Here is a 24,837-nt window from a genome sequence, read left to right on the forward strand (position 1 = left end):
CTTCTTGATGAGCCAAGACATTGTCTAATTGTGTAAAATGCTGATCTCTTCTTACAAAATGCTGATTATCTTCCGCGCACTACAGAATAAAAGGGGTCAGTGGAAACTGCAGTTAAAGAAACAAAATAGTATCCCCTTTAATCAGAGAGTTTTTTTCAAAACTGCAGGGAAATAGTATTTCTCAAAGCAGCAAGCATGACAAATGGGAAATAAGTGCCAAGTTTAATTCATTCACCTCCTTTTAAATAGCAAGCCCACATACAGAAGTCAAAAAAAAAAAAAAAAATTAGTCCAGAATTTATGTGTTTCAAAACTGGCGACAAAAATAAATCCCACATTTTTAAAATCAGTCATTCTTGCTGGGAGACAACATGGCATTTCAATGTGGAAAAATAATAATAGCATTAGGTAGAGTTCATCATTGTTTCTTACTTTAAAGAAACACCTCCCCTCAGATCAGATTGCATCCTAGTGGTAGATATTAGGGGTATTTCCAATTTCTAAATCTTCTTGGAATTATTTTCAGTACCACAAATTTTTAATGTGGCACTCCAGTTCACACTCACTTCTTAACATGTCTAATCATATCTTTGAGAAAATCCTGCACATGATGACTGAATCCACTGCAAACATGGAAAAATCATACTGGGGAAAATGTTTTGAGATGGCACTTACTCAATGCAAATGGGCATTATCCACCAAGATGCTGAGCATCGTGGGTTTCTAACTCAGTAGGATAGGGGGGTAATTCAGGACAGGAGCACATGAGGCTTCACAATCGGGAAAAGCTCCTGGGGGGAAGGTAGAACAAAGGAAAGGACAGGAGCTGGGCACCAGGCAGGCTGCAAAGACAGCACCAGGTTTGGGAGAGTTTTGGAGTTCATATATTTTCTAGGCCTAAGTTTAGATGTGTGCTTGACTGTGCACCTAATTTTAAGTATATGAGTAGTTTCACATAGCTGAATTTAGATGAAATGTTATTTGATAATTTGTAAATAGTATTTTCTTTATTTTTGATTCTTATTTACTTATTCTGTGAAGAAAATGAGAGATGCCTCAGTTCCAGTAAAGGGGGAAGCTATGAATTGATATCATAACGTTTTGTCAAAGATGGATGTTTGCAGTTAATACATTTCATACAGTTCTCTAATGCACTCAGTGAACATTCAAGAAACAGAAATAAACAGACAAATAAAGAATTAATTAAATATAAAATCCAGAAAAAAAATTGACACTGCACTTTGGTCCATCTTAATTTAGCACAGAAAGTATTTAATAGATTTTGCAATCTTCCTATAAATGTGTGCCTAAATGAGCGTTTCCTTTTGTGCTATAAAGGCCTAAGGGAAGCAAATTAAAAGCAGTTCATACAGATACATTTTTTTTTTTTTGCCTCTTGGAGTAGGATTTCCCTTCTCCCCCTGCAGTACCTTGGGGACTTACCAAGTCATAAGTTACTAAGATGAGAGAACTCATCTCCACCCCACACCTTGGGGGTTGCCATGAATGTGGTCAATCAAACCCTGCTGGATATCTACAGGTCTTGAATCCCTATGAAATGCAAAAATTCAAGAGCTCTTCTCAGAGCACACCGCTTTGCAGCCTTTCTTCTTCGTAAGAAGCAGCGTGCGAGGTCAGGTCACAAATCAAGCAGTCTCTGTGTCCCAGAGGACACGAGTCACAGGCTTTCCCAAAGACAGCAAAATGGGATCTATGGTGTTGCAAATGAAATTCAAGGAGGCACAGCAGCAAGGGAAAGAACACACATGAGAGAGGATGTAAATATCCATGGTAACTGGTGCTAGTGATGACTCCTGGGGTCAGCCTCCCCAGTCTTCAACCAGAACCAATTCCCACCTAAAATCTGCTTGGTTTTCTGCCTTGGTAAGAGGCAAAGGTTTCATAAGAAGGTCACATTCCCTTTCAGGAAGGGCTAGTGAGGAGTTCTGCCATGGTCTTCAGTAGCATCCACTGCTCCCACTCCTCTCCTTTTGTGTCTCTCTCAAGGAGCTTGCTTGGGATCTCTTAGAGTAAATGTCAACTTTAACAAGAAATATATTGATCAGATTGAAAATCTGAGTAAATAAACTACAGTCATACACTTATGAAACACATAAGTGTATGAGCCATTGCAAAGCCGCCTCCTTATCTTTTAGGTTAAAATTGTATTTTGGTAATCAAGTTCCACTCAGACCAGTAATGGTTTAAAAGCTGGCTGTGCTATGTGCACCTTGTTTATACAGCACATGCTATCAAGAAAAAATTCATTAAAAATGTAATGTACACTTCCCTTTCCTGCAAGCCTAACGAGATCAGACCAAAGACTTTGATGAAGTGAAGGAAAGCCATTAGGTTGTCTCTTCTGTTTGATATTCTGCAGATTGCTGCTGTAAGTTGGTAGACTACCTGTCTGGGAACAGACAGTGACAAAGCAAAGCCACCACTGTCTGCTTGCAGAAGCTCATACAATAAAGATGCACCCTTTACTAGGCAGATGGGTCCCTCCTTGCACCTGAACCCTAAACCCTAATGGCAGCTTCGGACAGATCCTGAGCTTCCATGGGTGGCCTAGAAGAGAAAGATGTGGAGAGATAAATGTTGGTGCAGTACCACGCTCTCCATGTCATACCTTTTCCAGGCCCAGTGTCCCTAGAGATGCGGATTTTGTCGTTCTCTGAAACCTAACCTTAACCCTAACCTGAATTTTCAGGCTAAAGCCCCAGGCGCCGTGGGGGGTCTGGTTTAGATAGACATGGAGATCAATGTTTGTGCAGTGTCACTCTCTATACCTTTTCCAGCCCCAGCCCCTGAAGCTGTAGCCTTGGTGGTTCCCTGAACACTAACCCTAACACTGACTTGTGGCCAGATTTAGTATGCCCCAAACAACTGGTCGTACTCATTTTGTCTATGTTTTGGAATATCAGGAAGAACTTATCAGGATCATATGTTAAAATGTTTCTTGCTGTTTAAAAAGTCCAAATAAAATTAGATTTTACAATTCACTTTGAAATCTCCGTTTCTGGCTGGATCAAGTAAGTGATAAACTATTCACCTGTATTTTATGAAATTTTGTGTAATGAAAATCTCAAATCATATTTATAAATTATAAAGTGATTAAGATTTTATATATCTCAGTTACATGCTGCTGGTAATCTTTTCATGAATACAAGATGTTCCAGGTTTAAGAATTTTTTTCTGAAAAAACAGTATTCACAGAATTTTTAAAAATTAGTTACTATATAGGTATTCTTTCTCCCCGGATTATTTACCTCCATCCAGATGCACAGAAACAGTTTTGACTCGGGAGCAGGCTCTATATTTTGGTAATAATAGAACATATGGTAATAATGGAGCATAGGTTCTGACTGAATCACAATTCAGCTCTTCTCTCAGGCAGGCCCTTGATTTCCATGCATGAAATTAATGTCTGCAAGAGGCAGAAAGGAAATTCTTCATGGAGCACACTGTTACACTACTGTGACATGCCACTCTTGAACTATAGCTCATTTTTCAGACACATTAAATTTGGGTCCCTACCTTGCAGTGTAGCAGATGGCAGCCTGTCCGTGTTAGCCCATACTGCAGTGCCAGTGCTTCTGCAGCAGTAAGTGACCATCACCTGCCCAGTCTTAGCCACTCGGCATTGCCTTTCCCATGTTTTAGGATAGAGTCAGTTTTGCGGAAAAAAAGAGGGACCAGTGGCACATGGTGGACACCAAACAAAGAGCAGCGAGCCCTTGCTGCAAAGACAGCTAATGGTATCCTGGGTGGCTTTAGGAGGTTGAGAGAGGTGATCCTTCTCCTCTGCCCACCGTTGGTGAGGACCCACTTGGAGTGCTGTGTCCAGTTCTGGGCTGCTCAGTACACGAGAGACATGCACACGCTGGAGAGGGTACAACAAATGGTCACTAAGGGACTGATGCATCTCTGTTGTGAGAAAGGGCTGACACAGTTGGGACTGTTCATCCTGTGGGAGAGAGTAAAGAGGATCTCATCAATGTGTATGAATACCTGAAGGGAGGGTGCTCGGTGAGGCAAAAGGCCCAAAACACAGCGATTCCATCTGAACATCAGGGAACACTTTTTCTCTGTGAGAATGGCCAGGCACCGGCACAGGCTGCCCAGAGAGATTGAGAAGTCTCCTTGGAAATTCTGGACACAGTCCTGGGAAATTTGCTCTAGGTGGTACTGCATGAGAGGAGATTGGACAACGTTATTGTCAGAGACCCCTTCCAACTTCAACAGTTCTCTCTTTTTGTGAATTCAGCAGTGCTTTAAACCGCCCATGAACTGCAATACTCTGCTAATGGTGGGAATCCAGGATATCTGATTCATGTTACTTCTTCACTTCACACTTTGTTTATGTTTTTGATCTTTTGAGCTCTTACAACTTTCTCAACTAACCTGTTGACCAGACTCCAGACTGCAGTTTAACGTCATAAATGAGAAAATATTGTGATAGAATCAGATGGCTTCAATGCAACTTTGTTTCCTCAGCAAGACCTGGCTAAGTTCTGTTTCTGTGAGTTCTGAAGTAATGCAAGGAATGCCCAGGCAGTTAATGATCACCCTCCTGCTGTTTTTTCTCTTATTTTCCTGGTAATATTGAGTCAGAGCTTCCCTTGCTGGACAAATACTGCTGCCTTCTCTCTGAGTGCCTCTGCTCCTCCTAGAGTTTCTTGCAAAGATACGAAGATCTTCGCAAAAGGTAACAGTTAAACACCATCACTGCCATTTGCTCTGCATACACCCTTGATCTGGGCAGCAGCACAGGTGTCTTTAAAGCAGATTGCTGTTATTTTAGCTGCCTTCTCCCCACTGACATGTCAAACCTCTCTGAAGTGTAGCAGAGTGGTTACCTTTCTCTATCATGATCCAGAGATGTATAGGAGATTTAACCCACCTTGTAACAAAGCCTGGCATGCAGCACATACTAGATCAGTTTGTGGTTTACAGTGTTGAATTTTTCTATTTCTGAAACATCACGCTGAGTTAAAGATTTTCTTCACCTCCTCACTGCTTTGCTTGATTTATAGATTAGAAAAAATCCACAGATCTGTTCTGACAGATACCTCTTCTCACAGATTTTATAAATCAGAGTGCTATCATGCAAGCAATCAGTTTCCTAGTAGAAGACTTTATGATGAAATATGGAGACCATTCTGTTAGAAACGAGGGGCGCATTTCTGCTCTAGAGCCAGTGATGCCAATCAGGACTGCACATCTCCTTTGAAGCTGATAGAATAAAAATGGGCTAAAATCAGGGAAAGAGGCTTTCAATGAGGGATGCCCAGGAATTATCCCAGATTAATTTTAGGGTGAAAATCCCACAGTGATGCACTGAATCTATATCCAGTGTAGGAAAGCCTAGCACTGTCTTACCATTAACAACAGTAAGGTAAAAAATAAGAGACAATAGACAAACAATATAAGAGTTTCTGAGGTATTAAGGTTGCATCCTTTTGGATGAGCTCCATGGAGCAGTTTTTATCCCTCCCAAACTTAGATACTGTCATACACCAATGGGCTGAGCCATCCCACAGTGCCATGGCTGGGCTGCACCCAGGTATGGGACGGATTGGCCCCATAGTTCAGTCCCCCACCATTGGCTTGGTCCCAATGCCACCAGCTCCCCAGCTCCCTGTAGCACCACCTGACTGACCACAAATGCATCAGTGGGTAAATTCAGTGTCCTGAGAGATTGTCCCATTTTTAGGATCCCCTTTGATAAATTTTGAATAACAAAAATAGCCAATTCAAACCCAGCACTTTTTATTTTTCGTCAAGGCTCTGAAAGATGCTTCTTTTCATGCCAGGATCATAAGAGCAGAGTCAATTACTTGTTTTGGGATTGATATTGCTATCAAATAAAATACTCCTCCTCTTTTCTCTTCAAACATCCTCTCTTATTAGAAAATCACTATAATTCTCAGATGCACTTTGAAAAGACCATGTCTTCTGAATAAATAGTTGTGTGGTTCCTCCAAGATGTCATGTTTCCAGGGAGCATAAGGTCAGTAAGTCTCACAATAGTACTGCCCAAAACTCCCAGGTACCAACCCTCATTTCCACACAGCCTTTCCTCTTATTACCCCATCCTCACATTCCCATCACAAGCGGAGCTGAAGTCACCCCTAAAAATGAATTTACCGTTTGTCATGCCAGAAGTTTAGATCATGACCAATCATGACCAGCCACAAAAATATCTGTACAGTTGCTTTCAGGAGAGGAAAATCTGATGTCATTTTTAATGACATAAAGTTATTTATCTCATTATTTCAAACTAAATGCAAAATGAGAATAGTTGATAACAGAACATGGTCTTTCACTTTGTCCCTGTTTCTGAGCAAGTTATTTCTAGTCTTTTCTTATGCAAGACATTTAGCCTGCTTTCTGCTTGCAAATTATTTGTCAACAAGCTTCAGTCTTAAAATATGGTATTTTGTTGTTCTGAAACAGTTTTACAAACAGATTTCAGTCTCTTGAGTTCTTAATTTAGGATATTTGCTATTCATTTTTCATCCAGATCCCACCATAATTTTGATTCCCTGACCAGACCAGAAATTCAGCCTGTCAGCCAACTTCCTATAAAATAAACATATGTGCTACTTATTTTTTTCATCTTCTTCTGCTTTCCTTTCATATTTTCTTATCTCATTTCCTTTTCAGCATTTTTCCCCCTACCTCTCTTTTTAAGTGCCTCTTTTTCTTTTTCCTTTCTCCTTGTCCCTATTTCATTCCATCCTCCCCCAGTCTTCCATCCAACAGTTTCTCGAGTGTCATTGAAGTTTAGAATAATATGTTTTCTGCAAGATTTCCAAACTTGTATGAGAACTCTTCCATGAAGAGAGGGTTTCCTAAGTCAAGTGTCTTTTCTCTGGAGGCTGCCACAAGAGCAGAGTTGCTAAGAAAGTCCAGAAAGCAGAAGTTAATGGTTTCAGACACGCCAGTGTTGCCTAAAAGTGTTTGCTATTTTTGAGAATGCAATAAGGCTTTACCAGCAGCCAAAATCCAAGGATATATATTTATTAGTTACCTATAGCCAAAAGAATGTGTTTAGCACATGAAAATTCTTCTGTTAGGAAGCACTCCCTGCAACATATTATAATGAAAAACATTTTGGCAGTTTTCTGAAAACTGCTGGGTCATTGATGGGATTTTGTTATAGAGGAAAGGTCCTGCAGAGAACCTCAGAAAACCTCAGAATGATTTTAATGGTTCTGGTAAGCAATCTTTTCCATCCATCGAGCTGATGTATCTGAAGTCAATAATGAGTAACACTGCAAGAGTTGCAAGCAATAATTTATTAAAGCATATATGTCATGGGAAAAACAAGCAGTGATCAGCTTTACTTTCTGATCAATTAACAGCACTCAGACAAGCAGAACTCAAATTATTTTGAAGCCCCAAATGAACTGATCTAGTCATTAGGAAGTCTGTGGTGCTACTTCATGCAAGCAGCTGTTCATTTTATCATATTTACTTTTACAAATGACTGCTATCATCCTGCAACCTTAGCTTTATGGCTCTTTGGAAACTACCCAATGTTTGATTTTTAAGGACTCTATATGCAGTTTAATCTACTTCAAGAGAGAATATTGAAAATTTTGAACAAATTGGAATTGCAGGAGGAAATGTTTTAACAGCTTTTTGCCGGTAATAAAAATGTGATGTAAGCTCCCAGTTAGTCCCTTCACAGCAATGGACTTTCTAATCAAGGAATTCAGTCCAACATTACAGGCAAACTTCTGGGATGAGGAACTGTCTGACAGCTGCTCCCATTTAAGCAGCCTGACATCCTTACCTCAAAATGGCCTACAGAAACTGGTCCCCAAGGCCAAGCAACTTTCTACTCTCCATGTTCCCACTGCTTTCATGCTACCAACATTTGTTTAACCCCCAGTGCCTCTACTCCCTTCCTTGCCTTCCCAGGGACCTGAATAACACCATGCTTATTGTCCAATGAGGATCATTGTGGATTTAACTTCCCAGAGGAATGGAAGCAGAACCTTTAGGATGGGGTGCGTTGGAAATGGGAGGGAGGTAATACGTAAAACACAACCTCTGCTCTTACTACAGCAGTACCTTAAAACCTAGAAAATTGGATAATTCAGTGCAGTGGGCCAGTGCTACCAGCATCCTGTTCCAGCAAGCGTCCAGCTGGAGAAGCCCGGAGCAGTGCAAAACATGTAAATGAGCTACATGATGAGTCAAATGCACCCTCCTTCCAGAACTACCTTTCCTCCTTTCATTTGCACTTTTATTGTTACTATGGTTGTTATTTTAAGAATGCAAATGTGAGAGGGAAAAGGAGAAGGAAAATGAAAAGGAAAAGGAAAAGGAAAAGGAAAAGGAAAAGGGCAGATGGAAAGGATATAAAGGGCAATTCAAGTAAAGAGAAAAGAAGATAACCAGTACAGAGGCAAGAATTTGCTGAAACTCTACATGTTGCCTTCTCCTTTGGTAAGATTTAGCTTTCAGGCACTCCTGGATCCTTTATTTCCTACATGCAGGTGGCTTTTTAAGATGGATTGCTTGGCACTCACAGGGTTTTTCCCCCCAGTCTCTTCATTTGGCAGCACACACTGAAGTTACTAATTCATGTAGTCCAAGAAAAACAATTCATCTGTAGAAAAGTAGCTTGTAAGTCTATTGTGTTGCAGAGAGACAGAATCTTTGGGAAAGAAACTGCACTGTTGGTGGTGTTCTGTTATCCCTGAGTGACAACACATGGTGGGTACTGGCCTCTGCCCTTGGACCCCAGCTCTGCCACAAGGGATGAAATATTAACCCCCTGCGAGCAGCAACCTCTTCTCCCCTTCCCCATCACAACTATCCTTTAGCTCCAGGAGCAGAGCCCTGGAGCCAGGCAAGGGGGGCTGTGCAGGCACAGAGGCACTCAGCAATGCCTCGGTGCCCATCCTCATCCATCTCAAGTTCAGCCAGGGGCAGCAGCGATGGCAGGAGGGGCTTCAGCTGGGCTGCCATGTAACCAACAGCAAGGCACAAGCCAGCGCACTTGTTTTACTAGATAAATTTTTATCCTGAAAAAAAACCTTCATTTTTCTCTAGCTAGGCATGCTTGCACATGCTCTACTACAGATGAGGTTAATTCAATATTATCTTTATTTTGTGTGGGTGAAGCACTGGCTGCTGAGAAGACAAAAAGCTCTGTGTGTCTGGTGCTACTTCTTGCTGAAATGCCGGATGGAGCTGCACTTTGTTAAACGAGACAGAAATTATCTACCCAAGGGAAGAAGTCCATCTATCTGTCTGAGCCCAGGAGAGAAATTCAGTCTTTAATATGGGTCTTTCCTAAATTATTTATTCCTGTTAGGATAGTGTAAGGTTTCCATAGTCACTGGCTGTCTGTGATTTCTAAAGCATGGCTCACTACAGGGATCCTCACTCACTAGCTCATTTCCAGTTTTCTTGCCTTCCCTTTGTACAGGGGGATTTAATTGTAGAGAGCTGTTGAACAAAACTGTTGTAGTGTTACTGCCCTTTGGTCCTTATTTACTTCCTCAGCCATTTAGAGTTGTTGAGGGTCTGCAGACAGCTAGTAATTATTTCTTAGGTTGTTAAATACCGGGAATATGCTTAGTGCCATTCAGGACACCTGAGACACAGCCCTCCAAGCTAGAATCCTTTTCCAAGGAGCACTGCTCTCCAGACTCTGCACCAGGGCTGGTCTCACCCTGAACACAAACCCAGGGGCTTCTCAATCCCCCTATGATGGATATAGGGCTGAAGTGGAATCCATATTCATTATGAAGTTCTATTGAAGTTCTATTTCCTTTGCAGAGAAGGATCTGCAGATTCTGATGGACAACAAGCTCTCCATGAGCCAGCAGTGCCCTTGTGGACAAGAAGGCCCATGGTGTCCTGGGGTGCATTAGGAAGAGCACTGCCAGCAGGATAAGGGAGGTGATCTTGCCCCTCTACTCAACCCTGGTGAGGCACATCTGCAGTTCTGGGCTCCTCAGTGCAAGAGAAACATGGAGCTCCTGGAGCAGGTTCAGTGGAGGGCAACAAAGATGATTAAGGGATTGGAACATCTCTCTTACAAGGATAGGCTGAGGGAGCTGGGCTTGTTTGTCCTTGAGAATAGATGACTGAGAGAGTACCTCATCACTGTCTATAATAAGTATCTGAAGGGAGGGTGTCAAGACAATGTTTCCAGGCTCTTCCCAGTGGTGCCAAGCAATAGGCCTAGAGGCAATAGGCAAAAACTGATGCTCAGGAAGTTCCACCTGAATATGAGGAAGAATTTCTTTGTTGTGCAGGTGACTTTGCACTGGCACAGACTGCCCAGAGAGGTTGTGGAATCTCCCTCATGGATCTATTCAAGAGCCATTTGGACATAACCCTGTGCCATGTGCCCAAGGATGACCCTGCCAGAGCAGGAAAGTTGGACCAGGTGACCCACTGTAGTCTCTTTGAACACAACCCATTTTGTGATTCTGTGAAAGGATCTAGGAGAGGAGCCAGCAGGAACAGGAGGGCTGGAGGGGATCCCACACTCCTCTCTCCTGTGTCCAGACAAGGCATCCTGTGAATGCTTCAGTTTCCTGTCACCCACGGCAGAAGTGTCAGTGCTAAACCTCAGCAGAAACCTTGGCTTCACACAGACCTAGGTAAAAGAAGAGAACACCAGGGACAGTCAAACAGCAACTCCAAAACGGTTTGTTTGTGTAGAATCCTGAGACAGCTTTGGCAAGTTTTTTTACAGGGTTAAATCATGAAAATTCCTGGATTGAACACCTGCCTCCTAGTGCAATTGCCAGCAGAAGACTTCTTGACCTAAGTGGCAAAATGTTGGCACAGACATGTATATGTTTATAACTAACACTGTGACAGGACCCCAGCTTGGCCTCAGTCCTGACACATCTTGCTCTTATCAAATCAAGCCACAAAAAAAGCCATCATTTATTAGAGCATAATTTAAAAGACCTTGTATTTGCAACAGGGAAAACTTAGAGTGATTGGTATCATTTTGGAAAGGAAAAATGTTTGGAACAGGACAGTGGGAGAAAAAAAATTCTGCTTGGAAAAAACATCCTTGCAGATATGTTTTATGTGTTGGTCATGCAATTAGAGCCAATCTCACCCAGCCCACAACTTACTACCTCCTTCACCTCTAAATAGGCAAGAGGCCCTTTGAAAGATGGCATCATCCTGCATCTTTAATAAAAGGGAATTATCCTCCCAGGATGCAGGCAAGCAACAATACATCTTTCTCAGAAACAAGGGCCATCACACCACAGTGTTGCTGAAATCGCATTTTCTAGACACACAGAAAGATCCATGTGGGAAAGGCTTGGCCCCCAAAGCTATAATCTAGGAAATCCATTGTCCTTCCAGGATGTGATAAAAGAGATATGAGGACAGATTTGCTTGGACAAATGCTAAGCAATGATCTGAGGAAGGAAAGTTCAGACATACACGTGCCTATGTTTTTTGAGAACCACCAAAACCATTCCCCATTTCCACTTTCAGCTCATGCATAATTCACTCAGCACTCACTTTGCTACATTCACGATGCTCTACTGTAACATCATGCATATGAAAAAGCTTTAAACCTTGCTATGAGAAATTATTAAAAAGTTGGGTTTTTTTTACTTACTTAGATTAGCTGATCATTTTTGCTCACAAATTCTGCTGGGTCTGGACCTCCTGTGCAATTATTTATAACCATGACTAAAGAGTGAACTAAAGAGGGGAAGAAGTCCTAGAAATTAGCTGCTTCCCTGATCGGTCTCTGATTTGTATCAAAGGAAACATTTGTTGGTTCCAGTAATTCATTAAGTCTCTATTGTTTCACAATGCACACAGCAAAATCTTTGTAAAGTGTTTTACCATTAAATCCCTTGCTGCTATTTGTGGCTCTGCTGCTATTCAACGAGGTTTTCAAGGCTCTGGCTCACAGCCTTGTGTACAGCTTCTTATAATGGCTGGTACTATGGGAATCAAAGACTCCATTATATCAATAGATGGTACCTGTCACTTTGAAACATGCTTTTTATGGCAGGATATTTATTTTTCAAAGATGCATTCCTCCAGCTGTAATCCTCCATGTTCCTCCTTTACGCTTGCAATGTGCCAGGCTTTAAAGCAAAGGACAAAGCAGCTGAAAATAGGAGTCTTTCCACCCACCCAGCCCATTTCTTTTCAGATAGTGAGAAATTAAAACACAGGGCTTTGTGGAAGAATTGCTGTCAGAGTCATTTGATAACTAGGATCCTAGTAGAAGCTTTTATAACAACATTAATAAAGATGTGCTAGCACTAAGATCCCTGCGTGCCGCATACCAATAACACCAGTTAGAATTACTGCCTTCACATAACGAATCACACTTTTTTTAGAAGACAAAAAAATTTATTAAATCTGTCTTCCCTCCCTCCTCGCCAGGATTCAATAATGACTAGGGTTTTTTCAAAACAGGTTCTCAGATGCACAATGCTGTAGCATCACTGCCAGCCTGATGGCTGCACTTGCTGTGTCCTGTGGTGGAACAATTAATTCAGAAGAGTTTAAAAAAAAACCCAGCCTATCACAATTTGAAATCTGTTTCCTGCTTCACTTATGTCACCAAAACCAGAACAACTAAATAGTGGGGCAGGTTTTGTTAACAAGTGACAGTGGCACGGGTTGGGGCTGAAGGGTGGAGTGCCTCCCAGCGTGGCTTGGGAAGGCAGAAGGGATGTCTGCAGCAGAGTGCAACCTGTCTGTCTCTACACTCCAACGTGCAAGAAGTCAGACATGAATGACAGCAGTCTGAGGAGATACTGCCTTGCAGAGGAAAGGCCAGGCACCTGCAGCACAAACACTATGATCTCTTCCTCCCTCTCCCTGCAGTTGAAAGCTGGGCCAACCAAGCTCTAGTGTTGTCAAAAGAGCTGACTCTGGAATGAGGAGATCCAGCAGTGCGGGAGAGGAGATTCCAGATCTGAATTTTGCACCTAGCTCCTGGACAATTTTATTGGGTTATTTCTGGGATGTTTGATATGCTGGGATGCTTTGCATAGCACATGCTCCACAGGAAGCCCACCAGCTACTTGCAGCATGGAGACACAGCACAGGACAAAGGTACCAGACTATTGCAGCTCTGGAGGAGAGGTGCTTGGCACTTGTCTCAGAGGGACAAAAAGCAGCTGCTTTGTGGATAAATGAGATTAAACCAATTTTGCTGATCTTCCAGTTCCCACAGCAAGCCCAGCTCCAAGGAAGAAGACCAGGATGGCTGAGTTTTAACCAACAAACCTAGATCTGATGTTACAGACCTAGCAGCACTGACTCTTCTGGGATATGAGACTCTCTAACTATTCCTATGCAGTGCCAGTCAGAGGATATAAACCTGAGCCTGAAATACCAGTAATTTGCCAAATATGCTGGTCAAAATATTTCATGAGCTAACAGAGCTTTGTTTTAATGATGACCAGGTTTTACATCACCACTATCCTATTCCAGATCCTCAGTACACTGATAAGGAAAAATAATTTTTGAAATCCTGCCTAAGTGTATTTCTAGTTGTTTCTATGTGAATTATATTCTTTGACTTAAATAGCTTTTCCTGTTTCTACAGAATTTAGCATCATGATGTTCTTGCAGGGAATAATTACTTCTCTTTGCATCTTCAGAAAGACTAAACCAAGCCCTTTTCCCTACCACAAGGGAAGGACTACACCAAGCCCTTTTCCTACCACATCCATCCCAGGGGCTGTCCTCTGCAGCTCCTCCAGCCTTCATGAATGGGGATGCCACCAGCCTGAACGCTACTTCTGCTCCACTGGAAACAAGTCATCAGGGATATATATCCTCAGCCTGGATTTGCCCTTCATGGTTGGAACACACTGATGACAATATTCATCCTGACTGGCTCAGTGACCCAGTGCTTTCCACTCATTTCCATTTCCAGCTGACAAAATCCCATTTATTTTAGTGCAAATTCTCCACACTAGTCTTTAAATGACATTGCCCTTAATTCCACTGATGTTTATCACATTGTTTGACTCTTTGGGACAGGCATTTTTTTCTGCCTAATATCATCATCTTCTCATATTGAGGATGACTCCCACCTTGTGACCCACAAACTTCAGAAAAACCCTCTTACTATTAGTTTTAAGGATCATTCATGAACCTCTATCCCAACTTAATATTTCTGTAGTAGTTTTATCATGTTAATTGAAAATTTACTTAATTAGGTATTTCCTAATTTTTTAAGAAGAGCATCAATATTTTATTCTGTTCCTTAAAGAGTAATGATTGTTTTATGTCTGAGGTTATTTTATATTGAGGTAAATACTGAAGCAGTTTATCCCCCCGTTCTCCTTAGTATTAGCACTTTCAGTCTTTATACTGTCCAGCCTCCCATCTTCTGTATTTCCATTATTGATTATCATACGGTTGTTTATTTGATTTTTCCCCTTTTTTTACATTAGATCCTCAGGCATGGAGATAAAAGAAGTCCCTTCCATCCAGCTCCATTCTTTTCCAAGTTAAAATTCTTATCATCATTTATGTCAGCTTTGAGCAAAGAGGATAGTGCCCCAACTGACAGGCAGCTTTCTACTTCTTGCACTGATACACAGAATCAGGCACTCAGCATATTTTTGTGAGTAAAAGACATAAAAATGCACCCAAGGGGAGTGGGGTTTTTTTTGTTTGGTTGCTTTGTTTCTATAATTCTGGGCACATACCCCAGGAAGACTCTGAAATTTGTACCATTTCCCTCTGTACCACTGTAAACATGACCACAATACAGTATTTCATTTGCCTATGGAATCAACTCTCAATCCTGATGAGGCTTTTATGCAACAGCATCAAAGGGAGTTTGAGGGGATGCAAGAAGAGAGGAGCGGTTTTTATAATGCTTATATAATAATTTTTTTTAATTTATTTTTAGACAGATGAGCAAGACCCCTGTGAAACTGGGGTTGCCTACGTGTGAGAGGTGGGACTGGCCCAGGCTGACAATATCAGGTAAAATGGGAGTGAATGTGGATGGCAAAGAACAGGGAGCCAGTCTTGGGTGACAGCATTGAGTCCTGCACACCTGCATGTGCCACGGACTATGAGGCTCTGGCCAAACCTGGTGGGGGAAGCAAAGCAGGACCTTTGTCTCTGTTATTTGCCTTAAGTAACCACCATGCTATCCCACCACTGTGACTATTAAGAGGAGAGAGAATATGTGAAAGAACCATAAACCCCTCATGCTGTGCTGCAGACACGACTGCCTTTTGTTTGTACATATAGCCACTGTTCCTCTTCAGCTAACAAATTTGATTTGTGGTCCTTAATATCTTCAAAGTAATGCTCTTGCTAATGGTAGTCATGTTATTGATTTTCATAGGGGCATTTTACTCCATATGAATCCATTGCTTTTAAGGCAATTAATCATGCATCGCTAACTTCACTGCAATGGCGGTTTTAATGTGAATATTCAAGTAGTGCTTCACTTCGGGGTTTGTCAACAGCTACCATCTGAAGACAATTTCAAAGCCTTAAGAAAGTGCTTAATATAGCTATTGGATGCTTACCAGTTCATAAGACCCTGCCCCAGCTGCCTCATATATTTTATGCAGAACAAAATCTTCTAATTAAGTAGATGAAAGAAAAGAATTAACATACCACCTAGGGGACTGAACATACATGATTATTAAGCACTATAAAAAAAATTTTAAAAGGCTTGCCAGGCCAAAAAAAAAAAAAAAAGGATTAAAAATGATCTGACTGGGGGAGCAAACCATCATTACACTGCAACAGGGAAATGAAAGAGTTCAGACAGACCTAATACCAAAACTGGTACTGCAGAAATGTGCTGAAAATAAAGGTATAAGATTCTTTGAAGCAGCTGTGTATGCTTTTTAATTTCCTGAATCCACTTTCATTTCCCTTTTTGGGATACCATTATAGAGACTTTCTCAAAGGGCCCCACACAGCTTCCTGTGGGTGCAGTGATCCTCTCTACCTGGTGGGATCCAACATCCCACCACCGTGTCTGGCTGCTACAATCCCCATTAGAATCAAAGGCCTCTATTTTCTGTCCAGGTCCAACAGCTAGACAGGGCAAATATGTGTTCCCCTGACCTTCCACAAAGAGTCTGAGCATCTCCTGCCCTGCTCTGAGCCTAAAGGTTTCTACTGCTTCAACAGCAATATTTGCTACTTTATCAGTGCTGACAGTTGTGTTGCCTGCACCATCACACCAAGCTCCATCCTTCTCCCATGCTGTGTGCATAGGCTGTGTGTCTGGAAAGCACAGGGGTGAGGAACAGAGCCAGAGCACAAACACAAACACAGTTATAAAAGACTGACAACTCCTTTGGGATGGGGACCATGGGAAAGAGCTATTTTCGTTTCAGGTTTAATGTGACGAACTTAATGACAGAAATTACAGGTGTGATTTGTCCATCCCAACTTCCATTACCTCCAGCTTTCATTGCCTGCCTGCAGAAACAGTTACCTTCATCAGAGCTTTTTCCAGCTTCTCCACAAACAAATATAAGTCTGACCACATTAAGAGACTTGCTTGTTCTTTAATGGGCAACAGGCACATTAGGGATACACTCTTGTAACTCACACACAGGGAGAGAAGCAGACATCATCTCAGTATCTGAAGGATAGCCAGAACCAGAATTAGTCCATGCTAGACTGGGCTCATACAGTCACAAGTTTGAGAGTAGAGGTCTTAAGCAAACTTAAACAAAAGAGGTGAGAAAGTGAAATAATTTTTGAAGAAAAATTAATTAAATCTGTGGATGGATGGAAAGAGCAATGGATGGAAGAGCAATGCAATATATGTTAGATGAGCCTAGCATCTTTCTTAGAAACTATAATTGATATTTTTAGCTATTATTACTATGCAACACTAAGACCAATATTTCATTTATTGAAACATCTGCTATACAGCCACACACAAGATAATTTTATTTTGAGAAGAACAAGTAGAAGCCATGTAGTGTAAGGATGCTTGAAGGGAGAATGTCAATGTGATGGGCTGGAATGATGATGATGAGCAAAGTTTTTCAAGAACTGGATCTGGTTTTGTTTTAGCAATATTAATAGTGTGAAAAGTGGACAAGTGGTAACAAAACTTGCCAAGTACACTGTCCTCAGTATGGAGGAGACTGTCACACAGGGAGAGGGAGTCATGAGGACAGGAGAAATCCCAACAGAGTACCATAACACAAGAGGACATGAGGACATGAACTTCAGCAATAGTAATAAAAACATGCACTGCAACCTGAGAGTTCCTCAGCTGGCAACAAACACATAAGACAATGTGTGGATGTGTGTGGATGCAGGTGAGTACTTACATGAACATGTACACTTGTGCATACACACAAGATCATGTGTATTCACAGATGTCTCCACACCTTGCAGCCATGACAAAGGCAAGTGAAAGGTTGTAGTGACTCCAGCAAAACATACACAGTCCTTGGGGTCTCACACTGTTCCAGCCACCTACATACAAGAAAGCTGAATTTAAGCTGACTAGGCCCAGGAGAGAGCTTTTTAGGATGAACAGAGTGTTCATCACTGTGTTTAGTAGAGAGGACCAGGACAACTTGGTTTGCTTCACTGAGCAAGACCTGCAGGAAGGACAAGGCTCCTCTACCTCAGATGAGTAAACTCTGGAAAGAGAAAACCTGTTTCAGATAAAATACAACATTGGTACAATGACACCAAAAGACACAAACCAACCAGGAAGAAATGAGATTTGAAATCAGGAAGTTGTGTCTGACCACTGGAGCCAACAAAAGCCACAAAGTGAGGCCAAGGCAGTCTCAAGGGAGGAGACAATGCACAAAACCTTTCTGGATTGTACACACAGGCATGTCACGGGCTTAGCAGCCCATTGCAGGTGATTTAGTGGTTATAGCTGGTGATGTCTAGGTGAAGGGTGCTACATTCTGTGATGATACCAAGGTAAATTTCAAATGACCCCAATTCCATCGAAAACACCTCATGCAGCTGTATTACCCATAAATCAGTTAGCATACTAAAATACATTACAGGAAGAAATCTGTTGCTTAGGGCCTTTAATAAGGCTTTTAAGTGTGCCCTCTTTAGGTCTGTTGCTGCCTGTTTGAATTAAAAATAAATAATCAGTACATCAATTATTTCTATCTATTTAATAGTCAAAATAGACCTCTGTCAAGTACCCTTGCTTATTAATTTCTATGTGGTATCTAAAAGAGAATTAGACAACTAATAAAAACTATACTTACTATTTAACAATTATATTGAAGAAAAGTCTTGAGGACCCCACAGAAAGCATTACACAAAATTACAAAGAGATAAAGGAAGCACAAATAACACTCTGTTGCAAGGGGCACTACTGTTTTCTTCAATGTTAGGGAAATAATTACGGCATCTTACCCAACTCTTTTTAAATGTGGATAATAGTACAATATCCCTGTTGTATTTGAGGCACTTAAAGTTATTCAGAAACTGCAAACTCTTCTTTCAGATCAACATTCTTCGACAGAAAGAGGTGTACAAGAATAACAAAGAACTGTTTATCATCACTGACTGTGTCTAGCCCTCTAAAATATTTTTCTTCTGTTGTGAGCATGAGTGACCTAATTCTTTTATCAAGTCTTATTTATTATAATGTAGAACTGTTTTAGCAGAGTTGGTGAAGAAGCTGCAGTTTTACATCTAAGAATGAGAACATAACTAAATCCACTCTTTTCAGCAGAAAATAATTAAAATAAGCCTATTTCCTTCATGTGAGTTATCCATGAATGGGTTTAAACGTCACTCTTTCACCTTTACTCAAAATTTTCTAGGGATTTCAGTAGATCTGTTTCAGATGAAGGAATTCTGAGTGATAATTCTTACATGGGGGTGTCTAGACACAAAACAATGGCAGCATTTTTCTGCAGGCAGAGGAATAAATGGTACATTCTAAATGCAGGACTGCCTACAAAATCTTTATGCCAACAGAAGCCTAAACACACCCTTACACAACTACTTAACCATTTCTTCCTAAATTGCATCATTATTATTATTATAATTATTATTATTATCATTATCATTATGTCAAGAGAAAGTGAAATTTTTTTTAAAAGAGGAAATTATTTTCACCTAAATTAATGACCACACTTTGATTTTTATTTATTCATTTATTTATACATACATGTGCATGTGTGTGTGTGTGTATGTGTTCAGTATCTTCTCACCATGACTAGAGATGCGTGATTCAGTGGAGTCAATTTTTCCTGAGAGGCAACTTCTGGCTCTGTGGCAGCTAGTAACAATACTGTGCTCTGGAGTGTTGTTACAATTACAGCTCTGAAGATGTCATGATGACAAAAGTTAAGATTTTTGTATGCATTTATGAAACTCTACTTATCTCTGTGGGTAGTAGCATATCCTCAGGTACAGAAGAAAATGTCTTCAGAGCATTAATATTGATAGTATTATTTGTGTCTCAGAATTATGAATGCAGGATGCTAAAAGAAAATATCTTTAGTACTAAGAAGTGGTATGTTGCTTCAAAGATAATCCTCCAGGGATAGATCCCAAATGTCAGCTTTATAAAGCTTCACACAGTGTATAAACATAAAAGCAGGAGGGCTGCAGGGAGTGAGGTAAAGAAGTTGCATTGTAAAATACAACTTTGCAAACATGATTCTTATCTAATTTTCTTGATTTATTTGGACTTTACATTTTGCATCTTTCAAAGGGCGGAAGAAGTTGACAAAAGACTTGATTCTATCTGGTTCGGTCTATAAAACTGGAAATGTGGGTGCACATGAAACATAAGAAGGGACCCCAAAAAATATTGTTTTCCATCCTTTGTCTTCATTTTTGTCTCTCTAAAGGACAAGTCAATGCTGTCTGAGCTGAAGAACAGTGAACCCCTACAGTAGTAAAGATCTTCTCACATCTGAAAATACCACTAGTGCTACTTATTTTTCTCTACAATTCCCTATTTTTCTGTTGATTAAGCTGTGCTGCAGAGCCACCAGAGAGAAGCGCCACAGCTGGCTAAATTTGGACCACTTGCTGTTCTTCAGATGGAAAAAAAAAAAAGGGAAAAAATGTGCTCCCAAATTAGTGTTTCTTTTTCCATGTCCTGGTCAAATGCAAACAGCTGCACACTGAGAGTCACAACATTATTGTGCACTATGATAGACTAAGAGGAGATGCTGAGATCAGCTCCAGCATTGCCCCAAGGAGGCTCACTCACAGCACACAGGGTGTGACTGCACAAAGCACTCCAGCACCTCAGCACCATTGGGGACATTCTTGGTTGCTTTTGGGCAGTGACTGAGACCCAACAGCTCTAAAAAATCTCTAAGAAAGAAATTTTAAAACCCCAAAATGAGTAATATCAAGCTCAAGAGGCATTAACATAGCTTGGAAAACGGCAGAGGAAGAAAGCATTTCAGAGAGACTGCATAGAAAATAATGATCCACATAAAAGCAGAACACTGTCCTGAAAACATTTTTAAGGAAAAAAAATACAAAAAGAAGAAAAGGCACAGAAATATTAGATTGAAAACAAATAAGTATACCTAGAAATATAGATTACTACTATCTAAACAGGAAGCATATCACTACTGGGGAAAGAGAGAAACACTTGCAACAAACCTCCAGTTTTTTAGGAAGCCCTATTCAGAGAGGACCTGAAGCTTATATAGCCTTCCAGGCCAGGGCCATATAACCAACCACCAGTAAACATGGACCTTTTTAGCTGTATTGCAAACTCTTCTAACAGCAATACAAATGGTTCATGTTTCTAAAGGTTTTGCCATAGGAAAGTCAGCTGGCAGTGCCCTGGACTGGACCAGGAGCAGACAGGGACACCTGCTCAGCATCCCCGGCCAGAAGTGAGGGCCCTTCCCAGCAGAGGCAGCATGCCAGGACAGCAAGCAGTATCAGCTGATGAACCTTCAGCACCCAGAAACAAGGGCAGTGTCAGCTGTGAGCTTGTCCAGCTCACACAGGGACAGGCAGCCATGGAAACCTACGAGGACATCCCCAGCTGGGGTGCCCCACAGCACCCCCATTTAAGCAGCTTTTTGGGACACCCAAAACCACCTGAGAGTGAGCACCTGATACTGGTAGCACTTAGCAGGGAGATGACTATCCTGATTAATCAATAACCAGGGAATGACGAGGAGACTCCAGGTAGATGCCTTGGAGCAGGGGGAGGAGGAGTGACCTTGTTGGAGCACTGCAGGCACTGCCCCACAGCATCCCCAGCAGCACACAGCCCCTGTCCCACAGCACGGGGTGGCAGGGGGGTGTGCCACTCCTGGGGGTGCACATGGGGCCGTGAGGGGCACTGCCCTGGGCAGGGAGAGGCAGCAGCTCACGTGTGGGCACAGCAGGTGCACCTGTGCCCCACAGGAGGGCTGCACATGGGCACCTGCACCCACACACAAAGCATGGGGGCTGGGATGCACACTGCCTGGGAGGAGGGCTCTTAAATTCTGGGCATGCTTAGAAATCTACAGGCTTTTATTAACATTTTGCAAGGGTCTAGTGCTGTGGTTTATATGATATGTCACTAATAAGAGGTTAAATATGCACTGCTAATAAATCAGTAAATTGCTTTAATTTCGCTTGGACTTAAACCATGTAAGCTGACCAGTTTTTCCTTGCAGTAGGGCTGCATGTGCCATTGGTGCTATACGAAGCCAGGATTGTTTTTGCCATAGTGGCAACACTAATTGTGACACTGGGAACACTAACTTCCACAAGCATCTAACCTACCTTCCAATGTTCTCCTGATGGTGATCCCTCCAACCGTGCACAGTGCTCTTTGTGTCAAGCTCCAGTGTAATTCTTTCATAGCTCAGGTTTCAAAGAGACATTTTGTCTCTTTCCAGTTTCCTGGAGTGGTTGCAGAGTGCTGGATTATTTCAGATAAAAGTTTCAGTAGTGAGTAAATGAACTCGTGATTCTTAATGACAGCTGTGAGAGCTCACATCTTTGCTACTGTCACTGTGTTGCTGGACCATGACTGAAGAAACAACCACAATTTGATCTGTTGGAGAAATGCAGAGGAACAGGGACTGTGTGCATATTGTCAAGGTACCTAAAATAGATGTGAGCCAGCCCTCACTCTCTGCTGACTGCTGGACAGCTAAACCTCTGATCCAAAGCAGAACATCTTCTAGATCATGAAATTATAATTTTCATACTAAAAAGTGTGAAAGAACACTGCCCTGTTTCTATTATGCAGCACAATGCTGATGCTGACACTCTCCTGGGTAAATGTCAGCGTAAGCTCAGCATTGTGGACATATTTCAATGATGTTCTTGAGTATATTACTCAGGGAAATTAGGAAAAATACTATAAAAGATGAATTTCAGGTCTCAGAATGTTATGTTTCTGGTCAGGCTTCATAAAAATAATCCCAAATCCCAGCAGCTGGTGATAAAAATCTCCATTACAGACCTAACTAAAATAAACAGGCAAATCTGTATGGTCCAGATCAGCACATGTTTGCCTGAGTGAACCATCACAATTGATCTATACAGAGAAGAAAAGCAATCAGAAGACTCTATCTCATTGAACACCGTATGAATATTTCTACTGCGTAAAAAAAAATTTAAAAAAAAGAAAAAAAAGAGACAAGCTCGTTTTGCCAACTGAATTCTATCAGAGGAAAATTATATGTGTTAAAACTACCAACATCCACCAAACATATGGTTTTACATGGAGTTGAGGAGTACGGCCCATCTTCCATTCTGCTTCCCAGTTCAACAGTGAATTGTCCCTAATTTGTTAACTATAAACATGAAATGCACTTCCATGTCTCCTGCCAATTGGGAGCTGCTCTATTTGAGCAGTGACCCCAGAACACCCCGTAGCTGCCAACACGGATCAGCTCGCTCCTTTGGGCCAGAGGTGCTCCCGCTGGCACTCCACAGTTCAATGCTCGCCAGCTGCAATGGCTGACTTCCTAGTCTATGGAAAGAGCAGCTGGAAAATCAATAGTTCTTTGCTGATTAATAACTGATTTTTCCACTGATCAAAATGTCGCATTGGCTCCACTGTAGCAGGCAGCACAGGTCACGCATGGCTGCAGCTCCACCCTTAATGTGACAGGACTGAAAATTCCTTCCTTCCTTCCTTCCTTCCTTCCTTCCTTCCTTCCTTCCTTCCTTCCTTCCTCCACCACTTCCATTCCTTCAACAGGGTTCCAGGAGTGCAGGAATTGCAGGAGTTGCAGGCATTGCGGGAATTGCAGGAACTGCAAGAACTTCAGGAATTGCGGGAACTGCAGGAACTGCAGGAATGGCGCAGCTCCCCGTCCCGCCGCGGCCGCCAGGTGGCGCTGCCGCCCGCCCTTTGCGCCTCGCCCCGGCCCGGGGCTGAGGGGCCCGGCCCGGCCTGGTCCGGCCGCTCCGCCGCGGGGCACCTGCACGGACAGGGTTTTCTTTTGAGCCGTTCTATTTATGTTCCCATCGGTTTCGTCTCGCTGTAGGCGTAGGAAGGGACTGTCAGTAACTCCAGGAAGCTGCAGGACGTGTGCCGGTCAGTCTCCCCGGGGAGGTGGTCAGGGGAGGAGGGTGGTGCGGCAGACAGTGCTGAAGACCTCAGTCCGGCGATGAGGGCTCTGGCGCTCCATGCACTGCCTGAAAAGTGGGGCTGGTGCTTCTGTTTCGGCACAGCAGCGCCAAGGGCCTGGCAAGGACGCTGGCCAAGTGCTCTGAGCAGCCACAGCGGGGTTCCTGTGCTCCGAGGCTGAGGAGCCCTTTGGGCACGTGAGCCTATGGAGCTCCATAGCGCTTTGCGAAGCTCTGTGGCAGGATTTCACCAGCCGCGCTGTGGGGAGAGCCTGACTGAGGCAGCGGCACATGGAGGCTGGAGGCTGCACGCACCACCGACCCCGTCTGCCTCTAGGGCATCCAGCGGGATGGACAGCCCGAGCAGATGGCTCACAGGGGTTAAAGTCAAGGCTGCTAGACCACCTAAGCAAATTTTTTTTTTTTTTAATATGAGCTCTTTAATTTGCTGAGGGTTTCCTTTTCTGGACTCTAAGTATATCCCTTGCTAAAGTATGTTTTCTTGCAAGGCATCCAGCATGGATAACCGAAAATGGAGTTCACAACCCACAACTCAACCCACACCAACACAAGCTTATTCAGCTTTGCCGTTTCAGACATGCTTCATTTTCCATTTGATTTTGTTACATTTCATCTACCTGCCTGTGGTTCCTAGAATACCTTTGCCCAGTAGCTCAAACAGCACTTTAGCACACGGATTTTTCTTCTTATGAAGGTATTTGTAAGACAGCACTGGATCTCTCTCATAACCCCATCAGCAGGAAGGCTTGTCCTGTGCTACAGGGCAATCCCTTCGAGCCTTGTTTCGGCTTCCTGAGGCTTTCTGCACTGCTTACAGTTTTTCAGCAAATGAATATGACTGCCCTCACTCCTTGCAAACAGTGTTAGCGTGTAACATGCCAAATGGAAACATGCACCAGGATGTAAAATCAAAGGTCCTGATTCCTGTTCACATCAGAGACCTCTAACTAACTCTGACAAATTACTTTTCATTTAGATCCAATGTACAGCTCCCCTAAAATGTTGGTGTTGGAAACGGGCCAGACTGTAAATAAGAGTCGACTCTCAATTATTTTTATTGATTGAATACCAAACCACTGACTCTACCTCTAGGGTTACTGCACTTTTGCTCCTTTGCATTATTAGACTGGCACTCACATACCAAGAGTTGTCTGTGCACACATCCTAGTGTTTTGTAGTGAAATACAAAGATTTATTTCCATCTTGTCTTATTTAGTGAGAGCAAAGGTGCAGTTCCTGAGGGGGCTGCTGCTCTGTGTTAGATTGGATATGGGAGAC

This window comes from Onychostruthus taczanowskii, unplaced genomic scaffold (genome assembly GCF_017590055.1).
Source record: "Onychostruthus taczanowskii isolate IOZ18803 unplaced genomic scaffold, ASM1759005v1 scaffold33, whole genome shotgun sequence".
Lineage (NCBI taxonomy): Eukaryota > Metazoa > Chordata > Aves > Passeriformes > Passeridae > Onychostruthus > Onychostruthus taczanowskii.